This window comes from Arachis ipaensis, chromosome B7 (assembly GCF_059453495.1).
Source record: "Arachis ipaensis isolate K30076 ecotype BB chromosome B7, ASM5945349v1, whole genome shotgun sequence".
In the NCBI taxonomy this organism is placed as follows: Eukaryota; Viridiplantae; Streptophyta; class Magnoliopsida; order Fabales; family Fabaceae; genus Arachis; species Arachis ipaensis.
In genome coordinates, this window is record NC_142442.1 from 23496897 (window position 1) to 23516367 (window position 19471).

At 40.0% G+C, this 19471-nt stretch overlaps 1 non-coding gene across 1 annotated transcript; it reads right to left on the reverse strand.

The window, feature by feature from the left end:
* Positions 1-5885: 5885 nt before the first annotated feature.
* Positions 5886-5993, reverse strand: LOC148550589 (small nucleolar RNA R71). Its single transcript, XR_015893364.1, has one exon. It is a non-coding gene; the product is annotated as a small nucleolar RNA R71 (small nucleolar RNA).
* Between the last annotated feature and the right edge of the window lie 13478 nt (positions 5994-19471).

Sequence of the window (19471 nt, forward strand, 5' to 3'; positions counted from 1 at the left end):
TAATTGAAAGGGTAGGTTTAATTTGCATAAGTGAGTTTAAACAATTAATGGCCTCAATCATATGCAAACATATAAATATAATAAACATTGGACATATAGGATGGAACAAAATATAGATTACAATCATAGAGAAGTAAACACACAAGAATAAAATAATTATGGTTAAATAATGTAACCATGCATAAAGGCTCAAATCTCAAAGGTTGTGTGTTCTTTAGCTTAAAAATTATGTTCCAAATACAACTTTAAGCAAATTTAACATAAAAATTTTAGTTAAAGTTAGTGAAATTTTGTTCCAAAAGTAGGGTCTTAGAGGAAAACTTATTATCTTTTCAATCAAGTAGACATGCATGCAACTAATCTATTACTATGCAATTTATCCGATTCTACAAAAGAAAAAAAACTAACTAAATATCCTAATTTATTGGTGTTTAGGGAAGAAAAATTACCTCCGGAAGTCAGGTACTGACCGACCTCCCCACACTTAAGGCTTTGCACCGTCCCCGGTGCCATCTGTCAGAAACAAAGGTGGGCTGGTAGTAGTATCTCCACAGTCGGGACCATCATGGCTTCCTGTGCTGGTAAAGGAAGTGGAGTCCGGGGTGTCTGAGTCCTTGAATTTTCCCATAATCAGCTCCTTGAGGTAAGTGAATCGGCGCTTGTTACGGCGCTCTCTCATCTTAGCTTTGTGTTCCTGCCGATCCAACCTTTCGAGTATCTGATGGAGTAGTCGGTCTGTTGTAGGTGGTTGTGGTGTTGAAGAAGGAATATCTTCAACCGGTTCAGTAGGATGACTTGTGGCGGCTGGTGGAGGTCTGATGTATTTCCCGTTAGGGACATACTGATCATCCCGTGGAAGCATGGCTTTGGTGTCCCCAGCTCTGTAGGAGACTCTGGCTGCTGAGACAAAATCTGAGACCAAGGTGGGAAAAGGTAAGTTGCCCGCAATTTGTACGTGTCCCATGGCATTCTGGATGTGTCTCGGTAGATTCAGAGGTTGGCCTCTAAGGATGCACCATAGTAGGACGACCATGTCCACAGTGAAGGAGGACTCGTGAGTGCTCGGAAAGACGTAATGGGACATGATCTGTGCCCATACGCGAGCCTCCAAGGTAAGTACTGAAGCCGATATTCCCTTAGGGCGGGTACGATGGTATCTGTAGATCCAACGGCTGCCAGGTAGTGCGATAACTCTGAGAACGACGTCCCAGTCAAATTGGTACATCTGGTGCTTGAGTGCGGCTTCTTGAAAGGCGTCCAATCCTTATGGAATAGGGGGAAGACCTAGAGCTTTTTGAATGGCCTCTTCTATAATGAGGACTTGCTTCTGATGGACAAAGACAGACTGCAGGGTTGGCAGGTGAAAGTTGGAGTAGAACTCGACTACCCAAGAAAGATTGACCTGCCTCGGCTGTCTCTGTAGGAAACCCCATTGTCTTTGTGCAATTTGCGGTTCAACAAAGGTAGCAATATGGTTTGGGAGGAGAAGAAGGTATTCGTTGTTGTAGCTCCTTTCTGCTAGGATGGGGAACATCTACTCACAGTAGCGATTGGGAAATCGTGCAGTGTCCTTTGCTGGGAAGGCTTTTTCTTTATCATCAACCTTTATAATCCTCTTAGTTCTTTTTGTTGAGGATTTAACCGCAGTTGAAGAGGGCTCTGCCACTAGTGCTCTCTTTATTCCTCTCCTCGCTGTTGATTTGGGAGTAGCTTTCTCTTTGCCTTTCTTAGTGGCCATCCTGAAAAAGGGAAGAGAGAGTAAATTAAATTTAAAGAGATAGAGAAAGGAAGAGGATTGTATGAGTGATAATCAATGCACGGCAAAGAGTATGTTATTAACACATGGTCATGACTACATGTGAAAAGTTCATCAATGGAAAAATAGCAAGTGCAGTTGAGGACAATTAAATGCAAGGGGTTTATTGGCATGCAGGCAAAGGCATGAGAAGCATAGATCAAGCATTTAAATAGTCAAATTTGTTATCACTCGTAACAAACTAGCCATCACGTTTGTATTGACAATTAAATTCAATTAATACAATAGTGATGAGCGGATAATTTATACGCTTTTTTGCATTGTTTTTACATAGTTTTCAGTATAATTTAGTTAGTTTTTAGTATATTTTTATTAGTTTTTAATTAAAATTCACATTTATGGACTTTACTATGAGTTTGTATGTTTTTCTGTGATTTCAGGTAATTTCTGGCTGAAATTGAGGGACTTGAGCAAAAATTAGATTCAGAGGTTGAAGAAGGACTGCAGATGCTATTGGATTCTGACCTCCCTGCACTCAAAGTGGATTTTCTGGAGCTACAGAACTCCAAATGGTGCGCTCTCAATTGCGTTGGAAAGAAGACATCCAAGGCTTTCCAGAAATATATAATAGTCCATACTTTGATTAAGGATAGATGATGTAAACTGGCGTTGAACGCCAGTTCCATGCTGTATTCTGGAGTCAAACGCCAGAAACAGGTTGCAAAGTGGAGTTAAACGCCAGAAACAGGTTACAAACTGGCGGTCAACTCCAAGAAAGACCTCTACACGTGTAAAGTTCAATGCTCAGCCCAAGCACACACCAAGTGGGCCCCGGAAGTGGATTTCTGAATCATTTACTCATTTCTGTAAACCCTAGTAACTAGTTTAGTTTAAATAGGACTTTTTACTATTGTATTTACATTCTCTTTGATTAGTCTTATGCTATCTTAGACCTTTATGGGGGCTGGCCATTCGGCCATGCCTGAACCTTTCACTTATGTATTTTCAACGGTAGAGTTTCTACACACCATAGATTAAAGTGTGGAGCTCTGCTGTTCCTCATGAATTAATACAAAGTACTATTGTTTTTCTATTCAATTCATACTTATTCCTTCTCTAAGATATCCATTCGCACCCAAGAACATGATGAATGTGATGATTATGTGACGCTCATCATCATTCTCACCTATGAACGCGTGCCTGACAAACACTTCCGTTCTACATGCAAACAAGCTAGAATGAGTATCTCTTAGATATCTAATACAGGGGACCAAGTCCGAGCTATTAGAGTTTTCGTGGTATAAGTTAGAACCCATGGATGGCCATTCCTGAGGTCCGGAAAGTCTAAACCTTGTTTGTGGTATTCCGAGTAGGATCTGGGAAGGGATGGCTGTGACGAGCTTCAAACTCGCGAGTGCTGGGCGTAGTGACAGACGCAAAAGGATAGTAAATCCTATTTCAGTATGATCGAGAGCCGACAGATGATTAGCCATGCAGTGACAGCGCATTGGACCATTTTCACAGAGAGGATGGGATGTAGCCATTGACAACGGTGATGCCCTACATAAAGCTTGCCATGGAAAGGAGTAGGAATGGTTGGATGAAGACAGCAGGAAAGCAGAGGTTCAGGAGGAACGAAAAGCACCTCTATACGCTTATCTGAAACTCTCACCAATGAATTACATAAGTATCTCTATCCTATTTTACTTATCTTTTATTCCACTATAATCTCTTAATACATTTGAATCTGTCTGACTGAGATTTACAAGGTGATCATAGCTTGCTTCAAGCCGACAATCTCCGTGGGATCGACCCTTACTCACGTAAGGTTTATTACTTGGACGACCCAGTGCACTTGCTGGTTAGTTGTACAAAGTTGTGAAACAGAATTAAGATCATGAATGTGCGTATTGAATTTTTAGTACCATTACCAAGGAAGTAATGATCACGATTTCGCACACCAAGTTTTTTGCGCCGTTGCCGGGGATTGTTCGAGTTTGGACAACTGATGGTTCATCTTGTTGCTCAGATTAGGTAATTTTATTTTAATTTTAAGCTTTTTAATTCTTATTTTCAAAAAATACAAAAAATTTTTCTTTTTTTGTTTTTCCCAATTAATTTTCGAAAAAAAACCAAAAAAAAAGATTAATAAAATCATAAAAACCAAAAATAATTTGATGTTTCTTGCTTGAGTCTAAAGTCAACTTTTAAGTTTGGTGTCAATTGCATCTTTTTAATTTTCTAAAAATTATTTTCAAAAATTTCATGCATTGCATTCTTCATGATCTTCAAGTTGTTCTTGGCCAGTCTTCTTGTTTGATCTTCATATTTTCTTGTTTTGTGTCTTTTCTAGTTTTTCATATGCATTCTTGAACCATTAATATCTAAAGAATAAAAATTTCTAAGTTTGGTGTCTTGCATGTTTTTCTTTTCTTAAAAAATTTTCAAAAATAAGTCTTGATGTTCATCTTGATCTTCAAAGTGTTCTTGATGTTCATCTTGACATTCAAAGTGTTCTTGCATACATTAGTTGTTTTGATTCATAATTTCTATGTTTTGTGTCAATTTTGTGTTTTTCTCTTCCATCATTAAAAATTCAAAAATCAAAAAAATATCTTTCCCTTTTTCACTCATCAAATTCGAAAATTTGAGTTGACTTTTTCAAAAAAATTTTAAAATCTAGTTGTTTTTATGAGTCAAATCAAAATTTCAATTTAAAAATCTTATCTTTTTCAAAATCAAGTCTTTTTCAATTTTCTTTTCATATTTTCGAATTCCTTTTTAAAATTTTTCAAAATCTTTTTCATTTTTTCGAAAATATTCAAATTAATTTTCAAAATCTTTTTCTTATTTTATTTCTTAATTTTCGAAAATTTTATTAGCATTTAATGTTTTGATTCAAAATTTTTCAAAGTTGTTACTTGCCTATTAAGAAAGGTTCAATCTTTAAACTCTAGAATCATATCTTTTTAGTTTCTTGTTAGTCAAGTAATCAACTTTAATTTTCAAAATCAAATCTTTTCAAATTTGATTTTCAAATCTTTTTCAAATTAAGTTTCAATCATATCTTTTTCAAAATTAATTTCAAAATCTTTTCTAACTTCTTTTCTAACTTCCTATCTTTTCAAAATTTAATTTTCAAATCTTTTTCAATCAATCCTATCTTTTTGTTTCAATCACATCTTTTTAAATTTCAATCACATCTTTTTCAAAATTTGATTTCAAAATCTATTTTTTTAACTTCTTATCTTTTTCAAAATTTGATTTTCAAATCTTTTTCAATTAACCACTTAACTTTTTGTTTGATTCTTATCTTTTTCAAAACTACCTAACTAACTCTCTACCTTTAATTTTCGAAAATTTCTTCCCTCTTTTTCAAAATTTCATTTTAATTAACTAATTGTTTTAATTTTAATTTAATTTTAAAATATTTTTATTTTATTTTGTTTAATTTTCGAATTCCTTTCTTATCTCTCATCTCCTTCTATTTATTTATTCATCTACTAACACTTCTCCTCACCCAAAAATTTGAACGCCTTCTTCTCCTCTGAGTTCGAATTCTTCTCTTCTTCTTTTCTGTTCCCTTCTTTTTCATATGAGCAGGAGCAAGGATAAGAACATTCTTGTTGAAGCTGATCCAGAACCTGAAAGGACTCTGAAGAGGAAACTAAGAGAAGCTAAAATACAACAATCCAGAGACAACCTTACAGAAATTTTTGAAAAGGAAGAGGAGATGGCAGCCGAAAATAATAATAATGCAAGGAAGATGCTTGGTGACTTTACTGCACCTAATTCCAATCTACATGGAAGAAGCATCTCAATCCCTGCCATTGGAGCAAACAACTTTGAGCTTAAACCTCAATTAGTTTCTCTGATGCAACAGAACTGCAAGTTTCATGGACTTCCATCTGAAGATCCTTTTCAGTTCTTAACTGAATTCTTGCAAATCTGTGATACTGTTAAGACCAATGGGGTTGATCCCGAGGTCTACAGGCTTATGCTTTTCCCGTTTGCTGTAAGAGACAGAGCTAGAGTATGGTTGGACTCTCAACCTAAAGATAGCCTGAACTCTTGGGATAAGCTGGTCACGGCTTTCTTAGCCAAGTTCTTTCCTCCTCAAAAGCTTAGTAAGCTTAGAGTGGATGTTCAAACCTTCAGACAGAAAGAAGGTGAATCCCTCTATGAAGCTTGGGAGAGATATAAGCAACTGACCAAAAAGTGTCCTTCTGACATGCTTTCAGAATGGACCATCCTGGATATATTCTATGATGGTCTGTCTGAATTAGCTAAGATGTCGTTGGATACTTCTACGGGTGGATCCATTCACCTAATGAAAACGCCTGCAGAAGCTCAAGAACTCATTGACATGGTTGCTAATAACCAGTTCATGTACACTTCTGAGAGGAATCCTGTGAGTAATGGGACGCCTCAGAAGAAGGGAGTTCTTGAAATTGAAACTCTGAATGCCATATTGGCTCAGAACAAAATATTGACTCAGCAAGTCAATATGATTTCTCAGAGTCTGAATGGAATGCAAGCTGCATCCAACAGTACTCAAGAGGCATCTTCTGAGGAAGAAGCTTATGATCCTGAGAACCCCGCAATAGCAGAGGTGAATTACATGGGTGAACCCAATGGAAACACCTATAATCCCTCATGGAGAAATCATCCAAATTTCTCATGGAATGATCAACAAAAGCCTCAACAAGGCTTTAATAATGGTGGAAGAAACAGATTTAATAATAGTAAATCTTTTCCATCATCCACTCAGCAACAGACAGAGAATTCTGAGCAGAATCCATCTAGCTTAGCAAACATAGTTTCAGATCTATCTAAGGCCATTGTGAGTTTCATGAATGAAACAAGGTCCTCCATTAGAAATTTGGAAGCACAAGTGGGCCAGTTGAGTAAAAGAATCATTGAAACCCCTCCTAGTACTCTCCCAAGCAATACAAAAGAAAATCCAAAAGGAGAGTGCAAGGCCATTGAATTGATCATCATGGCCGAACCTGAAAGGGAGGGAGAGGACGTGAATCCCAGTGAGGAAGACCTCCTGGGACGTCCAGAGATCAATAAGGAGCTTCCCTCTGAGGAACCAAAGGACTCTGAGGCTTATCTGGAGACCATAGAGATTTCATTAAACCTCCTTATGCCATTCATGAGCTCTGATGAATATTCTTCTTCTGAAGAGAATGATGATGTTACTGAAGAGAAATTTGCCAAGTACCTTGGTGCAATCATGAAGCTGAATGCCAAATTATTTGGTAATGAGACTTGGGAAGATGAACCTCCCTTGCTCATCAATGAACTAAGTGATCTGGATCAACTGAGATTGCCTCAGAAGAAACAGGATCCTGGAAAGTTCTTAATACCTTGTATCATAGGCACCATGACCTTTGAGAAGGCTCTATGTGACCTTGGGTCAGGGATAAACCTCATGCCACTCTCTGTAATGGAAAAACTGGGAATCTTTGAAGTGCAAGCTGCCAGAATCTCAGTAGAGATGGCAGACAACTCAAGAAAACAGGTTTATGGACAAGTAGAGGACGTGTTAGTAAAGGTTGAAGGCCTTTACATCCCTGCTGATTTCATAATCCTAGACACTGGGAAGGATGAGGATGAATCCATCATCCTTGGAAGACCCTTCCTAGCCACAGCAAGAGCTGTGATTGATGTAGACAGAGGAGAGTTGGTTCTTCAACTGAATGAGGACTACCTTGTGTTTAAAACTCAAGGATCTCCTTCTATAATCATGGAGAGGAAGCATGAAAGGCTTCTCTCACTGCAGAGTCAACCAAAGCCCCCACATTCAAACTCTAAGTTTGGTGTTGGGAGTTCCAACCTTGCTCTGAACATCTGTGAGGCTCCATGAAAGCTCACTATCAAGCTATTGACATTAAAGAAGCGCTTGTTGGGAGGTAACCCAATGTTATCTAATTATATTTATTTATTTTCCATTGTTATTTTATGTTTTCTTTAGGTTGATGATCATGTGACGTTACAAAAACTACTGAAAAATAAAAAATAGAGTGAAAAATAGAATGAAAAATAGCACACCCTGGAGGAGAACAGTCTGGCATTTAAACGCCAGAAACAAGCATCTGTCTAGCGTTTAACGCCAGAAACAGGCACCAAGCTGGCGTTAAACGCCAGAACAGAGCATGAAAGTGGTGTTTAACGCTAGAAACAGGCAGCAGTCTGGCGTTAAACGCAAGGATTGCATGTATAGGGTGTTTTACACGTCTAAAGGGTACATGGATAAAAAATCCTTGACACCTCAGGATCTGTGGACCCCACATGATCGCCTCAGGATCTGTGGACCCCACAGGATCCCCACCTAACCCTATTCTCTCCTCTTCACACCTTTTCATAACTCTCTTCCCCAAATGCCCTTCACCAATCACTTCAATCACTCTTTCCCATCACCCCCTCACCACTCACATCCATCTTCTCTTCCCCATAAACCCCACCTATCTTCAAATTCAAAATATTTTCCCTCCCAAACCCAACCCTAAATGGCCGAACTCTAAACCCCTCCCCACTTCTAAACCCCTCATTCCTTCTTCTATTTCACACAACACAACCCTCTCTTCTTCCACTTGGCCGAAACCTACTCTCTCTCCCTCTCCTTCATTTCTCTTCTTCTTCTACTTCTTTCTTTCTTCTTTTGCTCGGGGACGAGCAAACATTTTAAGTTTGGCGTGGTAAAAGCATTGCTTTTTGTTTTTCCATAACCATTTATGGCACCTAAGGCCAGAGAAACCTCTAGAAAGAGGAAAGGGAAGGCAATTGTTTCCACCTCTGAGTCATGGGAGATGGAGAGATTCATCTCAAAGGTCCATCAAGACCACTTCTATGAAGTTGTGGCTAAGAAGAAAGTGATCCCTGAGGTTCCTTTCAAGCTCAAAAGGAATGAGTATCCGGAGATCCAACTTGAGATTCAAAGAAGAGGTTGGGAAGTTCTCACCAACCCCATTCAACAAGTCGGGATCTTAATGGTTCAAGAGTTCTATGCAAACGCATGGATCACAAGGAACCATGATCAAAGTGTGAACCCAAATCCAAAGCATTGGCTTACTATGGTTCGGGGAAAATACTTAGATTTCAGTCCGGAAAATGTAAGGCTGGCGTTCAACTTACCAATGATGGAAGAAAACGCACGCCCCTACACAAGAAGGGTCAACTTTGATCAAAGGTTGGACTAAGTCCTCATAGACATGTGAGGAAGGAGCTCAATGGAAAATTGACTCAAGAGGCAAGCCGGTTCAACTAAGAAGGCATGACCTCAAACCAGTGGCTAGGGGATGGCTAGAGTTCATTCAACGCTTAATTATTCCTACTAGTAACCGGTCTAAAGTTACTATAGACCGGGCCATCATGATCCATAGTATCATGATTGGAGAGGAGGTGGAAGTTCATGAGATTATACCTCAAGAACTTTACAAGGTGGCTGACAAGTCCTCCACTTGGGCAAGGTTAGCCTTTTCTCACCTCATGTGCCACCTCTGCAATTAAGCTGGAATTGACATAGAGGGAGACATCCTCATTGAAGAGGACAAGCCCATCACTAAGAAAAGGATGGAGCAAATAAGAGATCATGGACCTCAACATGAGCATGAGGAAATTCCTCACCATAAAATCCCTGAGATGCCTCAGGGGATGCACTTTCCTCCACAAAACTATTGGGAGCAAATCAATGCCTCCCTAGGAGAATTAAGTTCCAATATGGGACAACTAAGGGTGGAGCACCAAGAGCACTCCATCATCCTTCATGAGATTAGAGAAGATCAAAGAGCTATGAGGGAGGAGCAACAAAGGCAAGGAAGAGACATAGAGGAGTTCAAAAGTACCATTGGTTCTTCAAGAAGAGGAAGACGCCATCCACACTAAGGTGGACTCATTCCTTAATCTCCTTGTCTATTTATTTTACTGTTTTTCAATTTTTGAGCTTTATGTTTTATTTATGTTTGTGTCTTTACTATATGATCACTAGTGTCTAAGTGTCTATGCCTTAAAGTTATGAATATGAGTCCATCACCTCTCTTAAATGAAAACTGTTTTAAAAACAAAAGAACAAGAAGTACATGGTTTCGAATTCATCCTTGAAACTAGTTTAATTATTTTGATGTGGTGACAATACTTTTTGTTTTTTGAATGAATGCTTGAACAGTGCATATGTCTTTTGAAATTGTTGTTTATGAATGTTAAATATGTTGGCTCTTGAAAGAATGATGAAAAGGAGAAATATTATTTAATAATCTGAAAAATCATAAAAACAATTCTTGAAGCAAGAAAAAGCAGTGAATACAAAAGCTTGCAGAAAAAAAGCGAAAAAAAAAGAGAGAAAGAAAAAGAAAAAGCAAGCAGAAAAAGCCAAAAGCTCTTTAAACAAAAAGGCAAGAGCAAAAAGCCAATAGCCCTTAAAACCAAAAGGCAAGGGTAAATAAAAAGGATCCAAGGCTTTGAGCATCAGTGGATAGGAGGGCCTAAAGGAATAAAATCTTGGCCTAAGCGGCTAAACCAAGCTGTCCCTAATCATGTGCTTGTGGCGTGAAGGTGTCAAGTGAAAACTTGAGACTGAGCGGTTAAAGTCAAGGTCCAAAGCAAAAAAAAAGAGTGTGCTTAAGAACCTTGGACACCTTTAATTGGGGAGTTTAACAAAGCTGAGTCACAATCTGAAAAGGTCCACGCGGTTATGTGTCTGTGACATTTATGTATCCGGTGGTAATACTGGAAAACAAAGTGCTTAGGGCCACGGCCAAGACTCATAAAGTAGCTGTGTTCAAGAATCAACATACTGAACTAGGAGAATCAATAACACTATCTGAATTCTAAGTTCCTATAGATGCCAATCATTCTGAACTTCAAAGGATAAAGTGAGATGCCAAAACTATTCAAGAGGCAAAAAGCTACAAGTCCCGCTCATCTGATTGGAGCTAAGTTTCATTTATAGTTTGGAATTTATAGTATATTCTCTTCTTTTTATCCTATTTGATTTTCAGTTGCTTGGGGACAAGCAACAATTTAAGTTTGGTGTTGTGATGAGCGGATAATTTATACGCTTTTTGGCATTGTTTTTACATAGTTTTCAGTATAATTTAGTTAGTTTTTAGTATATTTTTATTAGTTTTTAATTAAAATTCACATTTATGGACTTTACTATGAGTTTGTGTGTTTTTCTATGATTTCAGGTAATTTCTGGCTGAAATTGAGGGACTTGAGCAAAAATCAGATTCAGAGGTTGAAGAAGGACTGCATATGCTGTTGGATTCTGACCTCCCTGCACTCAAAGTGGATTTTCTGGAGCTACAGAACTCCAAATGGTGCGCTCTCAATTGCGTTGGAAAGAAGACATCCAAGGCTTTCCAGAAATATATAATAGTCAATACTTTGATTAAGGATAGATGATGTAAACTGGCGTTGAACGCCAGTTCCATGCTGTATTCTGGAGTCAAACGCCAGAAACAGGTTGCAAAGTGGAGTTAAACGCTAGAAACAGGTTACAAACTGGCGTTCAACTCCAAGAAAGACCTCTACACGTGTAAAGCTCAATGCTCAGCCCAAGCACACACCAAGTGGGCCCCGGAAGTGGATTTCTGAATCATTTACTCATTTCTGTAAACCCTAGTAACTAGTTTAGTTTAAATAGGACTTTTTACTATTGTATTTACATTCTCTTTGATTAGTTTTATGCTATCTTAGACCTTTATGGGGGCTGGCCATTCGGCCATGCCTGAACCTTTCACTTATGTATTTTCAACGGTAGAGTTTCTACACACCATAGATTAAAGTGTGGAGCTCTGCTGTTCCTCATGAATTAATACAAAGTACTATTGTTTTTCTATTCAATTCATACTTATTCCTTCTCTAAGATATCCATTCGCACCCAAGAACATGATGAATGTGATGATTATGTGACGCTCATCATCATTCTCACCTATGAACGCGTGCCTGACAAACACTTCCGTTCTACATGCAAACAAGCTAGAATGAGTATCTCTTAGATATCTAATACAGGGGACCAAGTCCGAGCTATTAGAGTTTTCGTGGTATAAGTTAGAACCCATGGATGGCCATTCCCGAGGTCCGGAAAGTCTAAACCTTGTCTGTGGTATTTCTAGTAGGATCTGGGAAGGGATGGCTGTGACGAGCTTCAAACTCGCGAGTGCTGGGCGTAGTGACAAACGTAAAAGGATAGTAAATCCTATTTCAGTATGATCGAGAGCCGACAGATGATTAGCCATGCAGTGACAGCGCATTGGACCATTTTCACAGAGAGGATGGGATGTAGCCATTGACAACGGTGATGCCCTACATAAAGCTTGCCATGAAAAGGAGTAGGAATGGTTTGATGAAGACAGCAGGAAAGCAGAGGTTCAGGAGGAATGAAAAGTACCTCTATATGCTTATCTGAAACTCTCACCAATGAATTACATAAGTATCTCTATCCTATTTTACTTATCTTTTATTCCACTATAATCTCTTAATACATTTGAATCTGCCTGACTGAGATTTACAAGGTGACCATAGCTTGCTTCAAGCCGACAATCTCCGTGGGATCGACCCTTACTCACGTTAGGATTATTACTTGGACGACCCAGTGCACTTGCTGGTTAGTTGTACGAAGTTGTGAAACAGAATTAAGATCATGAATGTGTGTATTGAGTTTTTAGCGCCGTTACCAAGGAAGTAATGATCACGATTTCGCACACCAAATAGTAAAGGGAATTTGTGAAAAGCAAGCATTGAATGTTAGAGTAGAATAACGTAGGAAAGTTCATAATGCCATATGGGCTTTTTCACAAACACATAGCATGCAGGGTAAATAGGGTATAGAAAGTATTAAATTAAACATGCAAGCAACCCTTTTAAAAGCAATATATAATTGCCAAACAAATTTACAACAATCCACAAGTATATAATGAGAAACAATGACTCAAATAAATTTCCAACACCAAGTAAAAAGGAAAAAGAAAGAAAAAGAAAATATGGATAATGGAGGTAAAAAGAAAAGAAAGGAAGATAACATATAAAAATAAGGAGAATAATAGAAAAGTAAGGGGGGAAGAAGAAAAAAAAACCTTGTTAATGGGAGTGAGAGAGAGAGAGAGAGAGAGAGAGAGAGAGAGAGTAGAAAGTGAGAAAGAAGGAAGAAGGGAGAAAGAAGAAATAAGGGGGGGAAAGAGAAAATAGGATTTGGGGAAAAGAAAGATAAGATAATTGGCAAATCAGGGAAGTTGTACGGCGCAAGCGACGCGGCCGCGTGGGGCACGCGGTCGCGCGAATTGCGCTTATAATAATTGACGCGGTTGCGTCGGTCACGCGGTCGCGTCGGTCACGCGGTCGCGTGACCCGTTTTATGCTACTACCGCGAGGGCAGCCTTGCGCACGCACAACTCTCTGTTCAAATTCTTATTTTGCCAAATCTAGGGTGATGCGATCGCGTGGGGCATGCGATCGCGTGAGTTGCCATTAGAAGGATATGATGCGGTCACGTCAGTCACGCGGCCACGTGGGAAGAATTGTGCGTTCAGCACCAATCCAGCACCACTCTAGCACAACTTTCGGTCGTGCACCCTTTTTACGTCGAATTCTAGGGAACGCGACCGCGTGGGAGGCCAATGTTCCCACTCGACGCGGTCGCATCGGTGACGCGGTCACATGGGGCGATTTGTGCCACTGGCAAGCCTCCAGCCACGCTTTCGCGTGACTCTCTGTTCATTTTATTATTTTCTCCAACCTCCTACGACGTAGACGCGTCAATGAGGCGGTCGCGTCGCGTGAAATATTTTTTTTTTAATAAAAGTATGTAAATACAGATGCACGAAATGTACTAATAAAGAGAAGAGTTATTGAATAGGAAAACTAAGAATAAAGAAAAGAACGATCATACCATGGTGGGTTGTTTCCCACCTAGCACTTTGCTTTAACGTCCGTAAGTTGGACGCTCCACTAGCTCAGGCTTCGGCTATGTGGGGATCTTCCAAGAGAAAAATCTCGAGCTCCTTGTTTTTCTTCAGCTTCTCGTCATGGTACAGCTTTAAACGATGTCCATTAACTTTGATAAGTTCAGAGCTTGAAGGATGGCTTAGGTGATAAACTCCGTATGGTTCGGCCTTCTCTACTCTGTATGGACCTTCCTATCTTGATCTCAACTTGCCTGGCATGAGCCTCAGTCAAGATTTGTAAAGAAGGACTAAGTCCCCAGGTTGGAACTCTTTTCTCTTGATGTACTGATCATGTACAACCTTCATCTTCTCCTTGTATAGTCTTAAGTTCTCATAAGCTTCTAGGAGAAGGTTTTCCAATTCTTGCAGTTGCAATTTCCTTTCAGCTCCGGCTTTTTCAATTCCCATGTTGCACTCCTTTACTGCCCAAAAGGCTTTGTGCTCTACTTCAACAGGGAGATGACAAGCTTTTCCATAAACTAAGCGGAAAGGACTCATCCCAATGGGTGTTTTGTATGCTGTTCTGTATGCCCAGAGTGCATCTTGTAGCCTGGTGCTCCAGTCTCTTCTATGAGGTTTGACTATCTTCTGCAAGATACGCTTTATCTCTCTGTTTGACACCTCAGCTTGCCCATTAGTTTGAGGATGGTAGGCTGTTGCAACCTTATGAATTATCCCATGCTTCTTCATTAATCCTGTTAGTCTTCTGTTACAAAAAGGGTGCCTTGATCGCTCACGATTGCTCGTGGTGATCCAAAGCGACAAATAATGTGGTTTCTCATAAAGGAAACAACAGTGTTAGCATCATCAGTGCGGGTAGGAATTGCTTCCACCCATTTGGAAACGTAATCCACAGCTAACAATATATAAAAATAATCATTAGAATTTGGAAATGGACCCATGAAGTCAATGCCCCAAACATCAAAAATTTCACAGAAAAGCATAATTTGTTGAGGCATCTCATCCCTCTTGGATATATTACCAAATTTTTGGCATGGGAAACAAGATCTACAAAATTCAGCAGCGTCTCTAAAAAGAGTAGGCCACCAGAATCCACAGTCTAAGATTTTTCTAGCTGTTCTTTGAGGGCCAAAATGTCCTCCACTCTCAGATGAGTGACAAGCCTCTAAGATGGACTGAAATTCTGATTGAGGCACACACTGTCTAATTACCTGGTCAACGCCACATCTCCATAAATATGGGTCATCCCATATATAAAATTTAGACTCGCTTTTCAGCTTGTCTCTTTGATGCTTAGAAAAGTTTGGAAGAAAGGTGTGGCTAACTAGATAATTAGCTACAGGTGCATACCAAGGGACTACCTCAGATACCGCTTGCAGGTTATCAAATGGGAAATTATCAGTAATAGGAGTGGGGTCATCTGTAATATGCTCAAGGCGACTCAAGTGGTTTGCCACTAAATTCTGGTTACCACTCCTATCCTTAATTTCTAAATCAAATTCTTGTAATAGCAGTATCCAACGTATGAGTCTTGGTTTGGATTCCTTTTTAGCTAATAGATACTTTAGAGCTGTGTGGTCTAAGTACACTACTACCTTCATACCAAGTAAATAGGCTCGGAATTTATCCAGAGCAAAAACAATAGCAAGAAGCTCTTTCTCTGTAGTAGTGTAATTGGACTGAGCGGCATCTAAAGTTTTAGACGCATAAGCAATAACAAAGGGGTCCTTACCTTCACGCTGAGCCAGTGCTGCTCCTACTGCATGGTTGGAGGCGTCGCACATTATTTCAAATGGCTGGCTCCAGTCTGGTCCTCTCACAATTGGAGCTTGAGTTAGGGCGGTTTTCAGCTTATCAAATGCTTGTTTGCAATCCTCACTGAACTCGAACTCAATATCATTCTGCAGTAGTTTGGATAAGGGAAGTGCTACCTTACTGAAGTCCTTAATGAATCTCCTGTAAAAACCTGCATGGCCAAGGAACAAACGGACTTCCCTCACAGAGGAGGGATAAGGTAAACTAGAAATAACATCCACCTTTGCTGGATCTACAGAAATGCCAGTATTAGACACAACATGTCCTAGTACAATACCTTGTTTTACCACAAAGTGACATTTTTCAAAATTTAATACAAGGTTTATACTGACACATCTATCTAATACTCTAGATAATCCATCTAAGCAAAGGCTAAAGGAATCGCCGTACACACTAAAATCATCCATAAAAACTTTCATACAGTCCTCAATAAGATCAGAGAAAAGACTCATCATGCACCTTTGGAAGGTAGCTGGTGCATTGCACAAGCCAAAGGGCATTCTATTGTAAGCATAAGTCCCAAAAGGACATGTAAAAGTGGTCTTTTCCTGATCCTCAGGAGCTATATGAATTTGGAAATAACCTGTGTAACCATCTAAAAAATAGTAATGTGATTTACCTGACAGGCGATCCAACATTTGATCAAGGAATGGAAGAGGATAGTGATCCTTACGAGTGGCCTGGTTGAGGCGTCTGTAGTCAATACAGACCCTCCAGGCGTTCTGAACTCTGGTTGCAATGAGATCTCCATGCTCATTCTTCACTGTAGTGACTCCAGACTTCTTGGGCACCACTTGTACTGGGCTTACCCATTCACTGTCGAAAATGGGGTAGATGATATCTGCCTCCAGTAGTCTGGTCACTTCCTTCTTGACAACCTCTAAGATAGTGGGGTTCAGTCTTCTCTGGGGTTGACGGACAGGTCTTGCTCCCTCTTCTAAAAATATCCTATGCTCACAGATTTGAGGGTTGATGCCTACTATGTCTGCCAAACTCCAACCAATTGCCTTCTTGTGCCTCCTCAGCACACTAAGTAACTGCTCTTTCTGTTGAGAAGTGAGTTCCCTTGCAATGATAACTGGAAACTTCTGCTCGTCTTCAAGGTAAGCATATTTGAGGTATGGAGGAAGGGGTTTTAATTCTAACTTCTGATCATGGTCAGGCTCTGGGTTGTCTGGAGCTGGTAACAATGGTAAAGCACTATCATTGTCCTCTGAGAATGTCCCCACACTTGGACCTTGTCCTATGTACTTCTCTTCAAATTCCTCCTGGTGAACCTCAGCCACGGTTTCATCTATGATGTCACACTGGAAGATAGAATGATCATCCGGAGGATGCTTCATAACTCCATTCAGATTGAAGATTACTACTCGGCCATCTATTTCAAAAGAGTATGTTCCTAAAAAAGCATCTAATTTGAACTTTGAAGTCTTCAGGAATGGTCTTCTGAGTAGGATTGATGAGGGCTTCTCTGAGTCATTTTGGGGCATCTCCAGGATATAAAAATCAATGGGAAATGTGAGCCGCTTAATGCCCACTAATACATCTTCAGCAACTCCAGCCACTGTAATAATGCTTTTATCTGCTAACACAAAACAAGCTGCCGACCTTTTTAAGGGAGGGAGCCTCAAAATATCATATATAGACAAAAGCATTATACTCACACATGCTCCTAAATCACACATGCAGTCAAAAAATACTACACCACCAATTGTACAATTAACCATACATGGACCTGGGTCACTACACTTTTCAGGTAAACCTCCCATTAAAGCAGATATGGAACTCCCTAAAGGAATAGTTTCTAATTCATTAATTCTGTCTTTATGTATACATAAATCTTTTAGAAACTTTGCATATTTAGGTACCTGTTGAATAACATCAAAAAGAGGAACAGTTATCTCAACCTTTTTGAATATTTCTACCATTTTGGGGTCAGGTTCCAGCTGCTTCCTGGGCTTCCTTGCAAGTTGTGGGAATGGAATGGGAGTGTTGTCTTCTGCAGTGTCTGCGCCCTGTGGTGCTTCCTCCTGTGGTTGAACGTCTTCTTTTTCATCTATGTCCTGTATGTCCTCTTCCTCTTCAACATCTTCTATTTCCACTACCTCTTCAGCTGAGGCGTATTCTGGTGGACTTGGCTCCTCCTGATTCCTCTCCTGTAGTGTGGTTCTGGACCTTAGGGTGATGGCATTAATGCCACCCTTTGGATTGGATAATGGTTGAGAGGGGATTCCATTGGAGCTCAAAGGCTGGTTATTGGAGTTATTCATTGATCCAATCTGTGAAACAAGAGCTTGCAAAGTAGAGTTCGGACCATTTAGCGTAGCATAAAGGTTATTTTCCATGGTCTGTTGTCTTCGATCAATAGATTGTAGTAAGTCATCATTAGAAGATGAAGAGGGATATGTAATTTGAGAGGTCTGCTGTTGGGTATTCTGTGGTCCTTGGGATTGCCTCAGGTGAGGTGCTCTGTAAGGCTGGCTCTGGTTCTGCTGCCTGTTGTTGTTGTTATTCCACCTCTGATTTCCCTGATTGTCTCTGCCTCCGCTATTGTTGTTGTCCCTCCAATTCTGGTTAGAATTGTCCTGACATCCATGGTTGTAATTGCCACCTTGATTGTACCCTTGGTTGGGGCGGTCATAGAAGTTATGAGTGGCTGCCACGGTGTTGTCTTCCTGCTGGAGTTGCAGACATTCATCAGTATAATGGCTATAATCATCACAGATTCCGTAAACTCTCTGTGGGACTAACTGTTGGCTTTGCTGTGGTGGAGAAGGTTGAGCTTGCTAAACTTGTTGCTAATTCAATTGCATCTGCTTCAGCAAGTTGGTCATTTCACAGATACTTTGAGTTAGAGCAGCAGTCTCTCTGCTAGAGGATACTTCTGCAACGGCTTTTGAATGGCCTTGTTTCTACCTATGATTCCGAGTAGATTCAGCTAAGTCGCTGATCAATCGCCATGCCTCATCAGTGGTCTTGTACTTTTTCATAGACCCATTGCTAGCACTTTCCAATGTGGTCTTATCTTGGGGCCTCATGCCCTGTGTGACGTAACCGAGTAACACTATCTTGTCAATCATATAGTGGGGGCATGCTTCCAGAAGATTATTAAAACGCTCCCAGTATTCATAGAGAGTCTCAGATTCGTCCTGAACAATCATGGAAATGTCTTTCCTCAGTTTATCAGTAACTTCAGCTGGAAAGAACTTTTCCAAAAATTCTCTTATAAGTGTATCCCAGTTGGATACAGTTGCTGCGGATTGAGTGTAGTACCACTCTCTTGCCTTTCCCTCAAGAGAAAACGGGAAAGCTTTCAACAAAATTGAAGTTTCATCTGCACCATCACGCATGACAGTAGAACAGGCTGCTTGAAAATCTCTCAGGTGCTTGATAGGCTCTTGAGCAGGTAAGCCATGAAACTTGGGCATCAAATTGAGCAGTGCAGTCTTTATTTCAAAGTCTGTAGCCACCACTGGGTGATGCGCTTGAAACGGTTGCATTGTAAAATCAGGGGCTCCAGCCTCCTGGATAGTAACTTTCCTAGGTTCTGCCATGTCACCTACACGTAAATCAAACGAATCAGTAGAATGGGGGCTGGTTTCTTCCTCAAATGACGTTTCAGATCCGCCCTCAGAGAGGACTAACCGACGCCGAGCTTGCCTTATTCGTGAAATAGTTCTTTAAATCTCAGGATCGAATACTGGCAAGCTTGGATCAGGAAGTGAACGCGTCATCTAGCGAAAGAAACAAGCAGCTCATAGTAGCAAGATAAAATAAAATGCAAATAAATAAATTCCAATTAATAACTTTAGCACTCTATTGCAAATCCCCGGCAACGACACCAAAAATTGACGCGGCGAAAATTGGCGAGTCAAGAATTGTTATAAGATATGCGTTGCAAGTATAGTTCTTAACCAACCAGAATTCCGCTTATCAATTTAGAAGGGTGTCACAAAAATTAAAATTAAAATATTGTGGGTATGAATCCCAG